Source organism: Strix uralensis, chromosome 15 (assembly GCF_047716275.1).
Source record: "Strix uralensis isolate ZFMK-TIS-50842 chromosome 15, bStrUra1, whole genome shotgun sequence".
NCBI classification, from domain to species: Eukaryota; Metazoa; Chordata; class Aves; order Strigiformes; family Strigidae; genus Strix; species Strix uralensis.
The window spans coordinates 21,059,857-21,067,651 of NC_133986.1; the positions used below are offsets into that span (position 1 = coordinate 21,059,857).

Genomic DNA, 7,795 nt, shown 5'->3' on the forward strand with positions numbered 1-7,795 from the left:
TCCAGTCACCTGCAAAGGGACTTCTCTGTCCTTGGCTGGGAGCGACCGCAAGGAGAAAACGGAGATTCAGCAGCACTTGAACAATCTTTGCCCCAGGTATGGAGACCCAGGTGCACTGCACTGCCAAAGCAAGTAAAAGATAGCAAGGGGAAACCTTATTTGCAGAGTAGAGACAACAGCTTGAGCTGTGAGAGCTCAACTACTCTCTCCTGTAATTAAAATGCACAAGAGGAAAGCACGGGAATTACTCCAGCGTGACTGTGAAGGACTAACAGGCTTTGAGTTTCAAAGTCGATCTTAACACACACTCTTCAGTGCAATTTTAATTCTAAAATAAAAAAAAAAAAAAAGAAAAAAAGGGGTTTTGCTGTGAGAAAAGATCCCGCACAACCCTGTTAATAAACCACCCAAGGAACTAATGAGGGAGACTGTGGCTGGGGCTGATGAAGCAAGGCTGAAGGGAGTCCTCTCTCCCCCTGCTCCTGCCTTTGCTCTGCCAGTTGCTCGCAGCAACACAACGATTCAGGGAGGCAGACTGCCCCGTGACAGGAAAAACACATGTAACACCCAGGCGGTGAAACCTCACATCTGAGAGCGTCTATGCAAAACTCAGACTGAAACATTTTTTCCAGCTCGACAGAGTCGACTTGATGTTTTGCAAAACCAAGCTGGTGAAACGCTATCACTTGCATTGAAGGTGAAATTTGCCAGCAGGAGATACTCTCAAGCATCTCCTATTTTCTGCATATTAGGAAAAAAAAAAACCAAAACCCAACAAACCAGCCTATGGGCAAGATTACGGGGGTCCTGCAGCTCAGGGTGATGTAAAAGGGACAGGAGGACATCAGAAAAAGAAACAACACACGTGCAACACTCTTCAGCCTGGGACCCAGGGGAATAGCTTAGCTAAGAAAACTACTTTCTTTTTAAAATAACGATAGAGGTAAAGAGCCATCAGAATTATGAGTCAAGCTCCAAGATAAGAAATCATACTGCTGCATGGGTGCGGCTGCCTGCTTGTTCGGCTGCTGTTAGGGTTTTTTTAGAAGATAAACATGTCTTTCAGAACATGTTTGTTGGCCAATCTCCCCTTTGCTGAAAAAAAAAACCCAACACAAGAAGGAAGCTCACAACTGTGAAAACGATAAACGAAAAGCAGGACAGTTTCCAAAGAGCCTAGATCATGCTTCACAAGCCCTTTAAAGTCAGACGCAACATATCGGTATGTTGAAAATGACAGAAGAGGAGTAAATTTAAAATTCCAAGTAGTTCAATAAAATATAATTCAAAGAAGCTATTAAGCAAACTCTGCAAGAGGCAGAGCCTGTTCACAGACCAGAACCTGTCAAGGAAAAGAAATAAATAATTTTTAAAAACCTATTTTTCAGTTGTAAAGCTGTTGATATATAGGAGTATTTAATCAGAAATTCACGTCCTGGAGGAGGCTAGCTCAACAAATGCATCCAGGAAAAAAAGTAACTTGTACATCAGAAGAAGAACTAAAGCAAATCCCTTAGGAAGTGTGTAAAATTGAGCAGAGAGGGGTTTTAAATCCAACGGTACAATGGCTTGAACACAGCCGAGGTAGAAGCACAGAAGTGCTGCAGGAAAGGAACCAGGGTAAAGCACCCAGGAGCCTGATGGAACAAAAGCTGCAACAGGTCTCTCTCTCCAACTTTCCTGCTGCTCAGTGAACTGCAGTAACTTGGGGACAGGCATCACTGCCTGCAGCCCTGCCCGCTCAGCCCCGGACTTTGCTGCTCTCCAAACAGCAAGGTGTTAAGCAGCCACCACCAAGATTATACAATAGAAGCGATTTTGTAATCTCTTTGGTTTAGAAACCATTTTGCATTGGCCTTCACCACTGTTTGGTTTTGCCTTTTCTTATTCGGGAACATCAGAGGGGAAGCCCAAGGCAAGCCATTTACTAGAACGACAGGTTTTTAACTAAACCCTGGATATTGCTGCTGCTGAACACGGCTTTAAATTAAAGCATGAAGCCCATGAATAGCCTCTTCTTCCTCAGCATGGTGCTGTCAGAGAAATATCCCGACACTCTCACCGGCTTCGTCACCTCCTTTGCTATGCATGCCCTGATTGAACACATCCCCTTTTTCCACCAAAAACGGGGCACCAAATCCAGCCAGTCCGTGCAGCTCCCCAGAAGGCTCCAGCACATGCCCTCATCCGCCATTCTGACAGGCGCCAGACCCAACATCTTCCTCATCCAGCGGGAAGATGTTGCGCTTAACTCCACTTCAGCTGGAGCACAACAGCAACCGGAACCATTTCTTGAGGGAAAAGACCTCATGATTCACCACGGTGGCAGGTTTCACTCTTTTGGGTGGTGTTGTTAAAGGAGGTATGGCCAGGCACGGCAGACCAACCGCAAGCAGCAGGTTCGCTAGTTCAGGCGCTTGAGCTGCCGCATCTCCAACAGCCACCGCCACCCGCAGGGACCCAACCTGGCCATCCCACCAGCACTGCCAGCGACACCCCAGGCAGCAGATATTTTGGAGGGTCCCCCAGCTGCCCACTGGACACCCAGGCCATCACCTGGGCCACGCCGTGTCCCCAGGGAGCAGCAGGGCTGGGGAGGGCAGGTGGATGCTCACCACCCTGTCCCCCAAGGAGCGCGCCTCAAGCCTCCCCCGACAGCAACCGAGGTGAGCAGGGGCAGGTGGGCGGGGGGGGGGGGGGGGGGGGGGGGGCGGAAACCAACAGTATTTTGGGTTTTTTTTGGTTCTGTTTTGACCTCACTGAAACCTCACCAAGACTTAAGGGAGCGCCCCAGCCCCCTGGCAGGGACTCTGCTGGGTGCTCTGACCCTCCACGCACCCCCACCTTGGCACACAGCCCTTCGCAGTCCCGTCCCCCCCCCCCCAACCACACAGCCCTTCGCCCCGCAAAACGCTTCCCCGTGCACCCCAAGCCCTTGGCAGCCTTCCCGAGGCCCCCACTCGCGCAGCCCTAGGCCACCCCCCTCACATCACGCTCTCCCTCCCGGGGGTGCCCCCGACACACCGCTGCCCGCCAACCCCGCGATGCCCCCGGGCTCACACACCTCTGCAGCCCCCACCCGGTGCCCCCGGGCACAGAGCTCCGTCCACTCCACACCCCCCGCTCCCCTCAGACACATCCTCTTTACACCCACCTCCCCCCCGCGGCCGGTGCTTCCCCACACACGCTCCCCTCAGGCTCCACACGCCGCCGTGCCCCAGGCGGACCCCGCCGCGCACTCCCGCGCCCTTCAAACCCCCTCAAACCTCCTCACCCCGCGTCCCCTCCGCTCCTCACCGCGGGGCGCCGCGCGGGCGGGCGCGAGCTCCCGGCCCCGCCGCGCATCCTCAGCCGCCGCGCGCGCCCAGCCGGCCCGGCCCGGCCCGCCGCGCGCCACCGCCACAAGCCCCGGGCGGCGCGGCCCCGCGCAGGCGCAGTACGAACCCCCCCTCCCAGCTGAACGCGGGAGCGGCGGCGCCGCGCGGCCTCTCGCGAGAAGAGAATAGAGTGGCGCCGGCGGCAGCTGTGGGTAGGGAGGGGAATTAGCTCAAATGGTAGAGCGCTCGCTTAGCATGCGAGAGGTAGCGGGATCGATGCCCGCATTCTCCACACCTTTTTTTTCCTCGCCAGGCCGCAACGCTCTGCCTCTGCCATCCAACGACGCGCTTTACCCTTTTTTGTTAAAAATTCCTTAAATTCTTATTTGCTTCCTTAAGATTCCTAAAGATACGTTTGTTTAACCCGTGGTTAAGGCAAGCAGAGCGCTCTGCTGTATGCGCAGCGCTGGGAGAGGGCCTTGTTCTTTCTTGCAGAATCACAGAATTACAGAATTGTCTCGGTTGGAAAAGCTCCCCCAGTCCAACCATGAACCTCACCCTGACCGTTCCCAACTCCACCAGATCCCTCAGTGCTGGGTCAACCCGACTCTTCAACCCCTCCAGGGATGGGGACTCCACCACCTCCCTGGGCAGCCCATTCCAACGCCCAACAACCCCTTCTGCAAAGAAATCCTTCCTAAGAGCCAGTCTGACCCTGCCCTGGCGCAGCTTGAGGCCATTGCCTCTTGTCCTGGCGCTGGTTCCTTGGCTCAAGAGACTCATCCCCCCTCTCTGCACCCTCCTTTCAGGGAGTTGTAGAGGGCCATGAGGTCTCCCCTCAGCCTCCTCTTCTCCAGACTAAACCCCCCCAGTTCCCTCAGCCGCTCCCCATCAGACCTGTGCTCCAGACCCTGCACTAGCTTCTCACTTCATTCTGGACCCACGCCCCCCAGTTCTTCCCACAGCAGCTCCGGCCCCAGCCCTCACCTGCTCATCCCGTCCAGAAGCAGGAGAAGCCCAGAGATTCCCTCTCCTGGGAGCCTCCGATAGAGCCGAAACACTCATTTGCCTTTAGTAAATTTGAGGAGGAATCGAAATACCTCAAGGAGGCATTGATGTACATGCCATTTAGGTGAAAAACTGGCAAGATTTTGCTCAGTCAACTTATACAGGTGCAAACTTCAGGCAAATATTCATATTTTTCACATTCTGCTATTATTTTCCTGCAACGAGCCACAAGGAATAATTAAATGCTTTAAAGAAAAAGAGAGCAGATTTTAAAAACTGAAGGTGTATCATGAAGAAAACCCAACCTCATATGAATACACTCAGCTGGCATTTCCATCCCAGTCACAAGCTGAACTGGAAAGTGAAGGTGGAAAACAATTCTGCGCACTTTCTCCAGTTGCACAGGTGAGGAAATGACCTTTCTGACAGATTTCAATGGCAGAGTGGAATTCAGCTTTCGAGCTGCTCACAGCAGTGAGCTGCAAAACACCCCATCCCCAAACCTCGGCAGTGGGCCTGGGGTAGGCTCACCCCTCTGCAGAGCACACACCAAGCCCTGGGCTGGCTGGTGAGGGAAGGGATCTGGCTCGGAGTCCGTGCTCTTAAATCCCACCAGACGCCCAAGCAGGACCTGGGGCACAGTGGAAAACATCAGCGGGTTCCTTCCAGACTGACCAAATTCTTCTGTGATATCCTTCCATTAAACTGCATCTTCAGAAAGAGTAAGAAGCCTTACTATTACTGGGTCACCCTTTAAAAAGAATAAACCCAGGGAAACTCTTTTTTTTTTTTTTTTTGTCTGAATAAATCTCACGTGCAGAGCAACACTACTTAGCTATGCTCTTTTTGCACCCCAGGCTCCAGTCCTGTCTATATTACTCTTTAACTCCTGCAGGTCTTCAAAAGTCCTTCTAACCCCACTGCCCTTCTTTACAGGCAGCATGTATGTTTAAGTGAGACAATTCCCAATTAATTCCCAATAGCCCAAAGAAAAACTGGATTGAAGAGAGGAGGCAGTGGCTTTTCAAAGTGATTATCTGGCACAAATACCGATGAATTTTCATGGGTGGTCTCACGGAGCCTAGAGAGAGATGTCTTCACCAGCAGTGGACATCCACCAGTCCTTTCCAGAAAATGGCAATGGTAACATGCAAACTGAAGTCTGAAAAACAAATGAGTGTATGGCTGTTGGGTTTTTTTTTTAGCTTGAAGATTTCACTCTTGCCTTTTAAAGCTGATTTACACTTAGGTTTCTGAGTCACAGACAAACACACGAAACAATCAGCTGTCACTACAATGGTCTTCAAAGCTTCAGCAAAGGACCTGAGTCTTCCCATGCAGCAGGATTTAACAGGAAAGCGAAATCCATCACAGTCTCCTATTTCATCAGCTGCTACGCAGCCGGCATGAAGAGTCTGTATTGTGAAAAACATTTGTGCCTCCGCTCTGGTCCTCTCATTTTCCCCCCAAGCTTTGGCCTCATCTCAGCCCTCAACCTCTGCAGTATCTTGGTGACCACGGGCAACCTCGGGATGATGGAAAACTAAAGGGCCATAATTCTGGTCAAACTGATGCTGCATCGCCCTCTGCAGACTGGCAGGCAACAAGTGCCACGGGCTGAGGCAGAAGATGCAGAAGAAAAGCAGGATTGGGCAAAAAGTTCCCCTGACCATAGTTTTCCTGCAGGTCAATGCAGTGCAGTGGTTGATGAACACGTCTGGAAAGCCCCATTTTCCTGGGGTCCCATTTTCACTGGACCCACGGTAAAAGACTGTATATGCAAGGATAAAATATTATGCGTATACTCACAGCATTATTCCATTATAATGATTCCCACCCCCTGAAAAAATAAAATCAGCGTGAAATGAAGAGACCAGCTTTTCTTTTACAAGAACAAGATGACCACATCAGAACAGCTAAAAATTCCTCCCTAATGGCTTTCTTGTGGGAATCTATAATGAGTTGCCACAGTATGGAGCGTCCATATGTGTGCGTGCACACATGCAAGTCGGGGGGAGCATTTGCTTGTATTTGCTGAGGAGCCTGAAGCTTGCTCGGCCTCCTCGCAGCTGCATGCTACCAGCATCTGTTTATTTTCCTTATTTTTTTTCCTCTGGAGGCATCAGCTAAGCCACACTGTTGGGTTCTCCACTTTGGCTCCGCAGATGCTTGTGCTTCCCAGTGCTTTATCAGCCCGCTGGCTCTCCAGGAATGACCCACGTTTTGCATTTCCTCCCCCTACAAAGCCTTGCTTCAAGTCGCTGGTAAGCTCAAGGAACAAATGGCTTCCAGCAATAGATCAAGTAGGAGTTAAAACAAAGCTCTCAGTGCAACAAATGGAGCTGGGCACATGCTTACGACTTGCTGTTTTGATCACCACGGCTGAATTTATGTAGTGAGTTCACTGGTAGGCATCACATGGTCAAGTTAGCAAAAGATCTGTCACTACCCTGAAAATTTTATTGTCTTTAATTGCAATTAAATATATGCACAGAGGGATCATGAGAGCAGAGAGGACAGAATGGGAAACTGCTAGAGGGGGAAAAGGCAAATCTTTCAGCTGACACTAATAAGCTTAATTTAAGTATTCTTTTGTAAGTTCGCTCTAGGGTTATGTGTATAAATTTAGTCTTAAAATGAAGTCGTCTTAAATACAGAGACACATCTCAACTTCCTCAGATCCCAGGACACAAGATCTACCCTTGCCAGGTCAATGCCAGCCATGCCCACAGGCAGCAGGGGTGACTGGATGGCAGCGTGCTCTCCCTCCCTGGCACAAAGGCCAAAGGAAGGGGAGGTCCGAAAGAAAGGGGAGAAAAATTGAGTGACCTCAAAAAGGACATGGAGAAGTGGTGATAAAGAAGAAGGGAACACAGGGCAGTTGTTACTGTCAGACTCCTCAGGGAGTCAGAGCTGAGTCTGTGCAAATGCCCAAATGGACGTACCTTCTACACCAGGAGTCTTCCACTTTTTCCGTGGAAAGACATACACATGCATTTCTCACTGGTGTTTGCTGTTGGCTTTCTCAGCCCCATTTGGCACAGTGTCCTCTGGACTTGTGTGTATCTCAGTGAGTAGGACAGCCTGGTCCTGCTTGCTGGGGAAAGGCCAATAGATTTTTCCCGAGATGCCTTTTGTTGTCCCCACAGTGAGGGCAGCCAAAGGGATGACAGGAAGGTAGAAGCTGATAACATCTTGGCATACCTACCTGGCTTGTAAATCTAGTTTTTCACCAGCACAGACCAGTGTGTAGCAGGTGCTTTGACCAGGGCAGGAGGTTTACAGAAGGTCCACGTGACATAAATCACTCTGAAACTAAAAGGAGGTTGCAGAGAGCTGGGGATGAGTCTCTTGACCCAAGGAACAAGCACCAGGACAAGAGGGAATGGCCTCAAGCTGCGCCAGGGCAGGGTCAGACTGGCTCTTAGGAAGGATTTCTTTGCAGAAGGGGTTGTTGGGCGTTGGAATGG

The 7,795-nt window shown here is 50.8% G+C and overlaps 1 protein-coding gene and 1 non-coding gene across 6 annotated transcripts in view; one reads left to right on the forward strand and one right to left on the reverse strand.

Annotated features, from left to right (window-relative positions):
• Positions 1 to 3,387, reverse strand: part of LOC141950118 (uncharacterized) — an 84,120-nt gene extending 80,733 nt beyond the window's left edge. Inside the window, exon 1 of one of the 5 annotated variants that reach the window (XM_074884534.1) lies at positions 3,275 to 3,387. The gene's annotated coding sequence lies outside the window, so the exon portion shown is untranslated. Of the gene's footprint in view, positions 1 to 3,266 lie in introns of all 5 variants that reach the window. The other 4 variants (XM_074884532.1, XM_074884530.1, XM_074884533.1 and 1 more) reach the window with 4 other exon arrangements.
• Positions 3,388 to 3,536: 149 nt separating this feature from the next.
• On the forward strand, positions 3,537 to 3,609 carry TRNAA-AGC (transfer RNA alanine (anticodon AGC)). Its single transcript has one exon. It is a non-coding gene; the product is annotated as a tRNA-Ala (tRNA).
• The last annotated feature ends 4,186 nt before the right edge of the window (positions 3,610 to 7,795 follow it).